Consider the following 14,378-nt stretch of genomic DNA (forward strand, 5'->3'; position numbering starts at 1 on the left):
CGTTCACTATGCAAAAAGCAAATTATGCCTATCAATTAAATACCCTAAGTATGTTGACAAATACCGTATGAGCTTTAACGATGAAAAAATTTCCTATATATACAACTTTAAGCAAGTGTCTCAACCTCTCACAGAACATTAGTTCCTATTTCTGTAAGATGGAAGGCAGATAAATTACTCCCTTGTCTTCCTGGAAGGACCAAAATGAAAGAGCCCAACATTAGACTCAGTGCAACCAGGGCTCATGATTAAGACTGGTTGCAGCAGCAGCAGCAGCAGAAGCAGCAGGAGGTAGTGGAAGAGAAGGAGGAGGAGGAGAAGGAGGAGAAGAAGAAGCAGATCTTACCACATCATTATATTGTGGTTCACACACTGTCCTGACTTTTTCACATCACAATATGCTACTACCAAGACTTGCCCCTGGCCTTGTGGCCCCAGTACCTAGTAGGAAGCCACTGTTTCCATGACATGTTGCTTAATGCCCATTCTCTTCTTGGGCTCATGGGGTGTATAGCATTTTGTTGTAAAACATGCAAGAAAACTATGAATCTGAAGTAAGATACGAGTGCCGAAGTTCTTCTGGCAAGTTGGAACAGGGCAGAAGGTGAAATCTTCCGTTCCAGCCTGCACATAGCCAGGAGTTCACAGTTAGTAAATAAGAGCCTCGGTGTTGGCTTTTCTCTTGATCTACATCAATGGGCTTTTTCTCTAGATGAGCATCAATGTCCCTGGATAGAATCACATTCTCAACCTTACTTCGGAGGCATGCAACATCTCTGCCTCACCTGAAGATAGCCGCGAATGATGAAGAAGGTGAGGGATCAGGCAATTCACGCACATGTGTTTTTCCTATAAAAGTGGCATATGTTTTTCAGGTTGAAGCTGGCCAGGTTAAATCGATCAGGCCTTTGCTTACTGGGAGTAAAAGCAATATCTGGACTATCTCAAGTGGAGTGGCAAGACAGGTGATGGCCCTGTGCTGGAGGAATACTAACCAGGTGGATATTTCAAGATGGATGTCAGGGTGCGTGGACGTATTTTTTTCCCCCTGCTAGAATGAGATTGTGGCAAAGAAGATAGCTGGATATGCACGCTCATTTTGTATCCAGAAATGAGATACTAGTGTTATTCAAATAAGGGTGGAAAATCTATCACTCCTGAGACAAGTCCTGGAATGATTGCAGCCCCTATGCTAAAATGAAGTGTCAGGCACCATCATCCCGCCTTCTTGCCCTGATTCCTGATGATCAGAAAGAAACTGGGACTCTAGAGCTGCACCACCATGCAGATGAGGTCAAATTGGATGCATGAAAGCAGCTTCTCCCCAGCTAAGCATAGTTGGCTTTTCCTGTGGGAAGCTCTGGTAAACAAACTGAACCATTCACCCCTAACACTTTGCATATTCTCCTTTGCTTGCTTGCCTTTGCTCCTGCCCTCTCCAGGGTCCTCCTAGACCACTCTAGGCATATGTTCCGCACCTTCTGTGCTCTCTGGGTATTTATCCCTTCCCTAGGCTGAGTGATCCTGTACTCAGACCCTCTGTTACTCATTCTTCATCGCACAGCTTGCATCTCTTTAGTGAATAAAATGTTTCCTCCTAATTTTCTTTTAGAAAACCATCAAAACTCAGCACTATATACATAGGACTCGGGACTGGCTACACTGTATGGCTCCAGAGACCTGTAACTGTTTTAACAAAAATACTTACCTATTTCCTTTTAAAGATTTATTTTTGTTCTCTGTGTGCGAATGTTTGTCTTGCACATACAGAGGTGCATCACATGTGTGCCTGATGCGCGGGGAGGCCAGAAAGATGTCCTCAAACTGGAGTTATAGACAGTTATGAGCTGCCGTGATGGAGCTGGGAACTGAATTCAGATCATCTACTAGAGCAGAGAGTGCTCTTAACCACTAAGCCATCTCTCCAGGAACTGTATTTTTATTGCCGACGGTGTAAATGATGCCTGGAATTTATGCAATGCAATTACCCTCAGAGCACACTGGCTTTGAAATTCTACAGCTCAGAGTAATGTTCCTGCTAGCTGGGCATCTATATACCTTCTGACTATTCATTTGCAGCTATAATCACCAATGCTGTTTTGTATATTTTTCATGCTGGCTTTCTATCTGTCAGTATTATGATTTTTTGAAATGAGTAACAGAATGGGAGAAAAGACAGAGAACCAAGCACAAAGGGCATATTTTTGGAAGACAGGCCATGGATATGTCAGGAAACATCAGGGCCCCCTTTCTACCAAGCTGCGTCTTTGGGCCACACGGAGGGGACCTGCCTTCCCTCTGAATGAAGGATCTTTATGGGCCACAGCTGTACCTCATACAAAATGTATGAGCCTAAAGAGGAGGCAGGAACCGAAACCCAGAAGGTGCTCCAAGAAATAATGAAAATTCATATGATCATATCATATTGCTCTGATATGATCTCTTCCTTCCAACTTAATCAGTTTATCATAGGAGGACACTCCTGGAATTACCTCTTTAGAACCAGGGACATGGGGAAAGCGCAGGGGCAAAGGAACACGATAGAGTTCAGGCCAACCAAGGGAAATAGGGTATTCATTGTGAATTAGGAATTTAAGGAGTGTATGCTTTTCAGATCAGAGGGAAGAGTGTTAAACATGAACACCCTAAGACCCAGAGAAGAAAGGGACTTGCCCAGATCACACAGCATAGCCCGGAAGATGATGGCCTGGGCCTCTTGTTTCTCAAGCCTGAGCTGTTCCCTCACTCCCCATCATCATTCAGTTACCTTGAAAGGCTCAGTGTGCCTTTCAAGATGGGCACTGCACTTCTCCCAGGGCAAAGGAAACCAGGAAAGCTTTGCCTTTTAAACTTCTGATGTAGAGAAATAACTAAATTTAGTTCCATTACTAATTTACTTGTGGTTACGCAATAGTTTTAATATGACATATTTCCTCCCCCCAAAGCTTGTTGAAATAAGAAGCGGCGGGGCTGCGTCCCCAACACCCCAGCCGCTTGGCTAGCTCATGCCCGAAATAACAACACACAAACTGTATTCATTTAAGAACTGCTTGGCCCATGAACTTTAGCCCTTACAGGCTAATTCTCGCACCTGGACTAGCCCATTTCTAATAATGCATGTAAGCACCCCAAGGTGCGCTTACCGGGAAGATTCTAGCCTCCGTCCATGGTGTCTCTGCTCCAGAGAGCAGAGTTGTTGAGTCTCTCCGGGAGCAGAGCAGAGTCTGACCTCACTTCCTCTTCCGCCCAGCATCCTATTCTGTTTTCTCCTCCCATCTATGCTTTAACCTATGAGGGCCAGCCAAGCAGTTTCTTTATTGCTCAGCCAATGAAATCAACAGATTGATATGACACTCCCACATCACTTCCCCTTTTTCTGTTTAAACAAAAAAAGGAAGGCTTTAACTTTAACATAGCAAAATTACATATAACAAAACAGTTATCAAGTAAAAATTACAATAATCTATATCATAACTAAGGAAAACTATAACTAACTATTCTTTAACTCCATCAAAGACTCCAGAAAGATATACTATTACCTAAGCAAACAAGAAATCAAAAACTCTATAAATGACAGAGACATCTCGCTGCCTGGACAGTCACCCAAAGTTCCTCTGTACCATTGGGGCATCCATCTTCGGCCTACAGGCCCATAGTTTCCAGCAGACATTTCCACAAAGCAGGAAATTTCAAAGGCAGTCACTATCTGCTTGTCCTGAAGAATGTCTTGCAGACTCTTTCATGAATCAGGAACCCCGAAAGATCATCTCACCTTTAGGCAAGTTCAGCAGTCCTCTCTCTGCGGGTTCTCTGTGTCCAGTTTATGCAATAGTCCAGGCAAGAGCAGTTTCTTGCCCAAATGGCTATCAAACTCCATAAGGATCCTCTTCGATGCCCATCTTCCTCTTGAAGTAGATTGGTGATGCCAGGAGCAGAGTGTCTCATTGTCATGAAAAGTCCTAAGTTATTAAAACATTTAAAATGCCATATTCTATAATCTTTGAAAAATATGAAGAATGCCTATCTAAAATATATCTATGCACATCTAGAAAATCTTAACTAACATGACTACAAACTTGACTATTATTAATGATTATTCATTAACAACCTATATACATTACAAAATTAACCTTAAATTTAAATCACTAAAGCAAAATCCATATCAATGTAAATTATTCATACCTATATCATCTCCCCCTTTAAATGTAAAAGAACATTTATAAACCATATTTGGGAACATAGGCGCAGTTTTTTCTCTCCAAACTGCTTCCTGCTGAATGGGGGCGTCGTTAATTAGGTCGTTCATGGTATAACCTGTGTGCTAGTTTCATCTCAGTTGGCAGTTGAGCAAAGCAATTTTCTGAAGGTATTCACAGCAACCGTTCAGGAGGGCGTGGTCCATCATACCATATCGGAATAGAAGAAATGAACAGGGTCTCATCCTCTGTGAAAACAAAAAAAGAAACTCCTTTCCAAAGTATCATGTCCTTAGATCCAAATTTCAAAGTCAAGGCATCAAAATCTCTACGATGGATTAGTTTAGCAGCATTTATAAGCAAATATCTTTTGGCAGCTGTTGCTCCTTCCTCAGCATTCAAACAATTCAAAGAGAGCATAATAGCATACAGTATCAAGATTCTCTGTGTATTTTCCATCTTTGTGAGCTTTATTTTAACCTCTATTAAGTTTATTTTTACTTTTATAGTCTCTGTATCTCTTTGACCTGGAATAACTCTGTAGACCAGGATCTCCTTGAACTCTCAGAGATCTGCCTGTCTCTGCCTCACAGGCATTCCGGATTAAAGGTGTTTGCTACTACACCTTGAACTCACAGAGATCTGTTTGTCTCTCCTTTCTAGGCACTGGGATTAAAGGCGTGTGCTACCACACCTTGAAGTCACAGAGGTCAATCTCCCTCTGCCTCCCAAGCGTTGGGATTAAAGGCGTGTACTACCACACACAACTTCTTTTTCTTACTTTTTTTAAGAACTTTTAACTTTTAGCTTGCATGCATTTTTAACACACTGTAAATCATTTAAACATTTTCTTTATCTTTGAATCTCTTTACTGTATATCTCTCTTTTTCTGACCACACGAGCCTTTAAATTACTGAGTAATATGAGTAGGATTAAAGCCGTGGCTTTGCCAGGTAGATCCAGTCCATTCCTTAGCTTTCCAGCCTCATGGCTGAGGTACTGGCTGTAGCCATGTTTACTGCCGCAACTCTATGGCGTTTCAAGGTCCCTGCCAGCCAGCGAGCTACAACAGACAACACTCAAGTCCTCTCTCTGTAGCTGGCCCTCCTGCCTCAAACAGTCAGAGTTTGCCCTGGCAGGGCGGCCCAGAAAGCCGGCATTTTTAAACAGCACAGCTTTTTTCCTGCTAAGGCTAAAAACCGAAAAGCATGCCATGGGCCTGAAAGCCGAAGATGGATGCCCCATCGGTACAGAGGAACTTTGGGTGACTGTCCAGGCAGCAAGATATCTCTGTCATTTCTAGAGTTTTCTTATTTCTTGTTTGATAGGTAATATTATATCCTTCTGGAGTCTTTGATGGAATTGAAGAATGAATAGTTATAGTTTTCCTTAATTATGATAAAAGATAAAATAGATATAAATATTATAACTGTAATTCTTACTTGATAACTGTTTTGTGATATATAATTTTACTATGTTAAAGTTAAAGCCTTTCTTTTTTGTTTAAACAGAAAAAGGGGAAATGATGTGGGAGTGATTTCTTATTAATAAAGAAACTGCCTTGGCCCATTTTATTGGATAGAAAATTAGGTAGGCGGAGTATACAGAAGAGAATTCTGGGAGAAAGAAGCTTAGTGAGAGAGTCGCCATGATTCTCCCGCTCCAGACAGACGCAGGTTAAGATCCTCCCTGGTAAGCCAGCTCGTGGGCTACACAGAATATTAGAAATGGGTTAGAACAATATATAAGAGCTAGCCATTAAGAAACTGGAACTAGCCGGGCCAGGCAGTGTTTGAAAGAATACAGTTTCCGTGTAATTATTTCTGGGCATAAGCTAGCCATGCGGGCGGCCGGGTGCCGGGGACGCAGCCTTGCCGCTCATATTTCAACAAAAGCTCAAGTATTGAAGATAGGGGTTCCAATCCATACAGCTTCTGGGAGAAGACGGAACTTCTAAAGAGTGGGGCTTAGTGGAAGAAAATGAACATTAGGGACATGCCCTTGAAGGAAATACTGAGATCCCAGTCCTTCCTGTCTATGTGCTGTGGTCCACCGTAAGCCAAGCAGTCTCCTGCTATAAAGCACCTGGCCTCCTCGGGCTCAAAGCACCAGAGCCAAGCCACCATAGACTGGGCCTTCCCATGCCACAAGACAAAGCAAGTCTTTCATTCTTTTAAGTTGATCATTTCAGGGATCCTATTAAAGTGGAAATCTGACTAACACCCTATTTTATATTATCAGTTCCCAATATTTCAGAAAGCAGCCATTAAAATCAGATTTATCAGAGCAAGAGTTAGATGGTGTATTTCCATACATGGACAGATAGCAACTATTTTGGGTTTTGTAGGTCAGATGTCAAAATCAAGAATGTTATTCAGACAGCTTATCTCATGACTCATAGCACAGCCCTTTAAAGATTTTTCTAAGTTTGCAAGTAGTCTAGAAACAGATGGGCTGGATCTGAGCGCTGCATTTTGCCAAACCTTCCTTTAAATATCTAAATCTCAAGCAATGCCACAGAGACCCACGTTCTACTAAAAGCGCCATTGCTTTGGAAGGAAATAAAATGCCAAAGGGTATTTTCTATAAATTAAAATGCCCATTCCTAGTGGGAGGAAGACAGTTCTTAAGACTCAGGAAATTAAAAAAAAATAATAATATGCTTAAGACGCTCTGTAAACCATGAAACTTGTAGGATTCAGGAATCACAGAAAGGTACAGAACTCAAGATGCCCCGGTGGTCTGTGGTTATGGATTGCTAGAGACAAGGAGACTCTCCCATGGGCAGGGAGAGTCCTCATCATGCCGAGATGCAGCTGCCTTGAGCCACCCTCTTCCTGTAAATAACCTCTTGCCCAGGGCCCAGGCAGCTCTTGGTTCACAAGCTAGACTTGCTGGAATTGTCTTTGGTCTGTCACAAGTGTCTTATCTGAGGTGAGTGCATGTTTACTCACACCTCAGGCCACAAAGTACTGAAACAGAACTACTGCTTTGGGAGGGAAGAAAATGCTAAAAGGGGTCAACTGGGTTCGGTGAACTCTGGGTCTGCCACACACTTCCACGTGATTGAAGAGTTAATTTTTCAAAGTTTAACCACGTGGATTCTGCAGCCTATCCACACACACCTTGTTGAACCACGTGGATTCTGCAGCCTATCCACGCTCACCTTGTTGTCACAAACTGCAGAATCCAGATATTCCAAGGCAACAAATGTGTTCCAGCCGAACACTTTTCTCATGCTCCAGTCATTTCAGGACTCTCCACCACAAAATCAACAGTAAATTGCTTTTCTCCTTGAGAAATATGTAATAAGAACTTCCAGTCAAGGGCAACTGTTACTCATTCTACCAAGTAAACAGATCAACAGGTATTCCTGATATTTCCAGGGTCTAAGACTTCTCTTGTTAAATGTGTGATTGTTAAATGAGTGATTGATGTGGGCAGGCCCAGCCCATGATGGTTGGTGACACCCATGGGCAGGTGGTCCTGGGTTCTATAAGAAAGCAGGCTGACTTGCAGTGGATGGGGGATGGTGTGGGAGAAGGTGGAGGGAGTGGAAGGAGGGAAGGGAGTAAGAACAGGGACTGGTCTGTACAATTTTAATTAAATAAAAATAATATTTAAAAAATCAGGCAGAGCAAACCATGGGGAGCAAGCCAGAAAGCAGCACCCCTCCAAGGCCTCTGCATTAGCTCCTGCCTCCAGATTCCAGCCCTGCCTGAGTTCCTGTCCCCACTTCCCTCAATGATGGGCTCTGATATGAAAATGTAGCCCCAACAAACCCTTTCCTCCCCTACTTGCTTTGGTCATGGTGTTTCATCAGAGCAGTAAAGCCCTCAGATGCCAGATGACAGGATGGAGTAAGCAGGGCACTTCCTCCAGCTCTAAATAATAGCAATGTGAAAATTGTGTTGTTAGCTGAAGAAACATTCCAAATATAAGTGGAATTACATTTAGCAGATGTGATGTTGTTACCATTATGGCTGGTTCCAAGTTATGCCAGAATTTGTCTTTGTTTCTACTCTTTATCCTCATTCCCACTCTTCTGGCTGAGCCATGGTCCTCAACACCCAGCACTAAGCCAGATTCTGTGGGCATGGAAGAATCTAAGGGAGAGAAGTCTTACTCCTGGGGAATTTATAGACCAAAAGTAAGACAACAAGATCACTGTGACGAATGGTCATGATTGTGTTAAAATACAACCGTAGGCTGTCTACAGTATAGCAGGCCTTCAACACTGCTGAGGTGAGTGTTGCACAACACACATGCACAACCTTTTCCCTCACAAGTAGTTTCAGCTTTCACGGTAATTCTGTCAGAACTTCTTTCTGGATTGACAAGATCTCTACCAAGATGGATGTTTCCAGAAGATGTGGATTACACCACCTTGTTCATGGTTGCCCTTTTCCTGGGGCTCAGCACTGCCTGATACTGGGAATCACCATCTGATATGAATGAATGAATGAATGAATGAATGAATGCATGAGGAAAAAAGTACTGTAGAAGGAGGGCCTGCTTTGGGGGCCAGATGAAGAAGGACGCTTAAAAAAATCCCACACTAGCTCAGAACTGAGAATAATAGATGGTTATTTATTTAGGGGTAGATTGACAAATCAATATCCTCTGCTGGAATGGAGAACAGCAACCAAATCCGGCAGCTGGGAAAGAGGCCCAGTACACACAGGATAAGGAGTATAAGAGGCCATGCCCCAGTGGGCGGGTAACTTAAAGGCTACTGGCTGTAGGATTTCCTACAGCATGGTACCAGGAAAGAGATAGTATGAAAACCAAGGCCTTGAAGAATAAGGTGAGCACGCTGTGAAGAGGACCAAATGAAAACAAGAAATGTGACTCTTGTCCACAGCACGCGAGGAGCCATGCTCATACCCTGGTAGAAAGTTCAATAGCAAATGTTGCCGGGATGGGCAGGAAGTAAGTTATAGGAGATCACGGAGAGATTTTAGGTCAGATCAGCTTACAAAAGTGCCTTGCATACCAGGACTTTTTCCTGGAGGCAAAGGGGAATTGGCTGGTTTCTGTAAATAAGATGTAACAGAGTTAACCAGCTTCATTTTTTTTCCAAATGATAACCAACAGCAGGGTAGGAAGCGAATTGAAGGCTTCCTGGACCTGGGCCAAACACTGCAAGGCCTTCTCCCACCGTTCCAGCCTAACTCTTGCTGTCTCTTTAATATTTTACAATTTCTGGCAGATTCGTGGTTGTTTTAGTTACTGTAACAACTGGGAATACATGAGGCTGCCTCTATATCCTCAACACCTTGTGAAATGAAGAGTTAGCAGGGGGTGACTGGGGCACAGCCTCGCCGACAGACGCGTTTGAGCATCCCGTGCACAACCAGACCTTGTGAAGACACGCGCCATCCCAGCAACGCTTACTGCAGCAAACAATCACCTGGACACAGCCCAACTCTCCACGCAGGCCCCCACGCCAGGCCCACTCACTTCCCACAGAACGGCAGACAAGCCCTTCCACAGATGTCGGTCCAGCTCTCACAGTGCCTTGGCGGGGGAGCTGGGCTCCTGCCATCCTTTGGGTCTCCTCCCTGTTTGGGAGGTCCGTTGTTCTTGGGGGCCCCTGCTCCGCGCATTTGATGTAAACGGCTCATCCACTTACATCAACACCTTCATCAAACCCTTCCTGTGAGGAGTCCACAACCTCTGCCTGCTGTTCAGCCTGAGAGCGCACTTTGCAGACGCGCAAGCGACAACAGCCCCTTGAAAGAGGAGCCAGGAAGAAAAGGGTCCTGAACAGCAAGGAAACAGAGAAAGGTGAGCTGGCCACGATTTTAAAAGAGCCACTGGCTCTGAGCATAACCCTATAGACTGCAAGATGAAAACCATTTTTGTCTAATAAAGGGATTTATGTGTGGATTTATGGTTAAAAGACAGGAAATCTCCTTCTACCCAGTAGGGACTAAACACACAGCTTCCTCTTTGCAAACAAATGGCCAGGTGCACGACTGATTATAAAGGCACAGAGTACACGCGGTGTGCAGGCTCCTCCCAGCCTCAGCCCTGAATCCCACTGGCTGCTGCACTGGGGGCCGGGCTGCGGGGCTGCGGGGGGGGGGGTCTCTGTCCCTGGACCCCTAGCACAAGCTCTAAGTTCTCTGCTACCTCTTTCCAACGTTCAGCCTCTGAGCCTGCAATTCCACTCTTTAACCTGCCTGAAAATGCCCTCAGACTCCAGACACCCCACCAGTACTCTTAAAAAAAAATAAAAAAAAAGAAATCCCCCCCTCTTCATGGGAAAAATTCTTAAAAATTGGAGAATGGGAGTCCAGACTTGACTCGCAGGCTACTGGTACTAAGGGAATTTTGTGGCGCTCTTATCCCAAGTCAAACTGTGGGCAGGCAACACCCAAATAGCTTCCCAGCTCTCTCCAAGCAGACGAACAGCATCCAGAGCGCTTAACAAAGCAAGTGGCATAAGCAACTCAGGCATTTTTTTTTTTCTTTAGCTTTATTTGGGCTGTTTTTTATACTAATGAAAATCAGGCATTGGGCGTAATGCTGTTTTGTGTTTATAATAAAACCTCATTAACTCAAACGCAACTAATTTATAACTTGTGATAATTTGGCCACAACAGAGCCGAATTTCCTATGTGCAATATATGATTTTGCTAAGCAAATTAATAGCTTAAATCAAATTTTAGAAAGCTTTTTTTAACTTCGCCAGACAAATTATCTTTAGGGACATTATTAGTAGGTATTTGTAACATAGGAAGATAAAGAAAATTAAGATTCATTTCCAGTTACAGCTCCATTGCCCCTTACCTAAAGGCTTAGAAACAGATGGATTCCACAGAGTCTTTCCAGGCTCAGGATGTGAATAAAGCACAAAAAAATCATATATTTATCTCACCTGAGTTGAGGCAATATCCAAAATCACAAGGCCTGAATACTTACACTAAATGAAATAAAACCTATACCTAGCCTTATATTACATTACGTCTGACTGCGCTAGCAAATAAGTCCATATGGTTTGGGTTTCCCCAACAAGTAAATTACAGAACCATCTTCCCCTTTCCAGAGTTCTAGGGTGTCACACTGCGGTTGTGGGCCTGTAACCCTGTGGGGAATTATCTCTTCAGGAACAAAAAGCAGGGCCTTGGTTGACAGATGTGGGCTAGTTGTTCACAGGACAATGTTGATAACGCCAGAGTTGTGATGGTTGTGGTAATTGGGATTCTCACATTCTCAAGCCAGCGTCTCTCAGTGCCCGTTTCCCCGCACTAACAACTTGGCTGTGGAAGCTTCCTCAGTGAGCGAGCCTTCAACGTGCGGCAAAAATGAAGGATTACACTCAGACACTTGACTGCCTCCAGCGATGCCCACAACGATGCTGAAAAGCCAGGTTCCAGAGCTTTAAATAGACCCTACATTCCAGAAACATCTGTCACAAGTGAGCAACCACGAAGCTATCTCGACTTTTCTAGTCAAGGGCTATCCAGACTTGAGAACCTGTGTCAGGTCATTCTGGGGCATGGCTGGCTAAGTCCTCAGGAGCAACAATGAATAAGGAGAAGGAGGTTGAACTCAGCCATCCAGCAACTGCTCAGAGATGTTCTTTTCTTAATAAAAGAAAGAAAGATTAAATACTCGCCAGAACTAAATATCAAGAGTCAGTTTGGGGACAAGAAGCCGGGGTCCTCCTGAGGCTGTGATGGCCCTCTGAGCATACTGTTCTACCTTCATCAGTAGACTTCTTAAACGGGGTAGAATTAAGCTAAACCTGAAGAAATGTGGGCTCACTCACGCTTCTCTCTCTTGTCCAGCCTCTAACTGGCTCTCTGAAAAGCAAGCCTGTGGAAATTGCTGGCTGTATACTGTTTATTTGTTTAGCCATTCTTTCGGAGTCCAATTTTATGCTCCAGACATGCTAGTAAGATATTATTTCATGCGAATTTTTAATGTCTTTTTTTTTCTTTAAGTTTTGCAGAGATTTTTCAATAACCCATTCCCGGTAAGTGAGTTTCTCCCTTTCAGGTATGTCCTTGTCAAAGACCATTCTTTAAAAACCCTCGGAACATATTTACTTTATTACTTTTTTCTTCGCCGGCAATATAGTTGTAACCTTAAAATAATGTGTTTAATGTCAGTCTTAAAGGATCAGAGATTGCACTCGAAATGTTCATAAAGACGGGAATTTGGAGGCCATTCCCCCTTATTGTCCATGTGTCTACATCATCCCTAATTCACCAGTGGAGCTGTGGGTCATTATTTCTGAATTTGCACATTAAAAATAACATCTAGCCATACGGGAATATATTTAAACCACAAATGCCAGAAATAACAATTGTATTAAACTGCATTTCATGAATACATAATAAAGTTCAATTTACCATTATTTATCATGTTACTTAAATTAAATCTATAATGAAAAAGAGATTTAGTTCTGTTTTGAAAATAAAAAAATTCCTTCATGCCAATTGCCTTGGATTTATATTAGCTCTAATGTATCCATGTCATTTTGATTGGGTTTTTTTTTTTTTTGCTTAATTACTATTGCTTTTCTATTTTGGGGACCCAAAGAGACAATTCACATCCTTTCATGTATTTTTAAAGCTTAAGGAGACATACACATATAATGAATTAAAATTACTGTAACTTCAGTTATGTTTGGTTGCAAAATTTGAGTTTTTGTTTTTGTTTTTGTTTTAAATAGCGTTATGACTCCTAGACTCTCATCCCCTCAGAAACCCTCAGGCTGGCATTTGCATGCTTCAGTGGGGCTTTGACAGTTGCCTGACATTGCTAGAAAAATCACTGTGAAGGCAGGCAGAGGTATTTTCAGACCTCTGTACACACATTCATATGTGGACGATTGAGGAAGTCAACCCAAGAATCCAGAAATGCACACACCCGCTTTCAGCCGCCAGCACAAAAAGAAAAAAGCAAGAAAATGCTGGCCGACTTTGAATGACCAAGTTATTATAGACGCTTAAATAAAAAGCAATTCACTGTGTTGTGCCTTATTGACTGTCATAATGTTGCTGATATGCATTTTCATAATAGCTCCAACATGGCCATGCCCACCCCAACATATGCCCTTCTTTGTAAAAGTCCTCATTACCTGTGAAACCACCTCATCAAGAAACCCAGTGTTGTAGGCAACTTCTACACCCATTCCTCCTACCATGTAGTCAATGCATGTGTCATCTCCTCGTTACTATAATACAGCACTTGAGACAGACTAGCTTTATATATATAAAGAGGTCCACTTAGCTCGCATTTCTAAATTTTTCAAGGATACTTTGCCTAAGACCTAATGGTGATGGTGGCCCAACAGTGGGAATAAATTTAGGAGGAAGAAATTATTTATAAAAGCAGAGAACAACAATTCTAATTACCTTATAATATCATTCTCTTATTTGTTATTTATCAATTTTCCCAGTATTTTTATATGGAAAAAATTGTATTGAAGGCACTTAGTCTGCGATTGATGAGATGAATTTTATTTTACTATGGCTGGTGATTCTTTTTATACTGGACATGCCAATGCTTTACCACTGTGAAAAGACGAGTGTTTTAATAAAAAAATGATTTTATTCCATGGGAAAAAAAGATACACAAATAATGAGTTCAGGCTTTTAGAACATCTGTTCTCCCCTGGACTGCCTTAATCCTTTCCTATGACAACCACTCTTTATAGCACAGATAATAAAAACTCAGAGACAGGGTTTGGGGTTCAACCTGAAGATCAGAAGAGCAAAGCAGCCAGCCACTGGCTCTTCTACCTCAGACATAAATGACGATCCTGCCTCCACCAAACCTCAGAACGAGACTAAGCTGAGACCTATCTCCTCCCATTTTATATCCCTCTCTAGTTCTGGGATTAAAGGCATGTATCACCACCACCTGGCTTCTATAGCTAATTAGTGCAGCTACTGGGTTTAAAGGTGTGTGTCACCACTGCCTGGTCTGTATGTCTGAACAGTGCGGCTGTTTTACTCTGATCTTCATGCAAGCTTTATTTATTAAAATAGAAATCACTACACTCTAAAACCCCCCCTATTAGACCCTATCTGCCTCTTAAAGGATCTAATACTACCTTCCAACTGTTATCCCAACACTTCCAAAACCCTGAAGCCATGGGAGACACTGAAACCAGATCCAAGCACACAGTGGATAAGCAAGACCTATGCATCCTTCCCTAGA

This window comes from Alexandromys fortis, unplaced genomic scaffold, assembly GCF_014885135.2.
Source record: "Alexandromys fortis isolate MF-2015 unplaced genomic scaffold, M_Fortis_MF-2015_v1.1 scaffold_53, whole genome shotgun sequence".
NCBI lineage: Eukaryota > Metazoa > Chordata > Mammalia > Rodentia > Cricetidae > Alexandromys > Alexandromys fortis.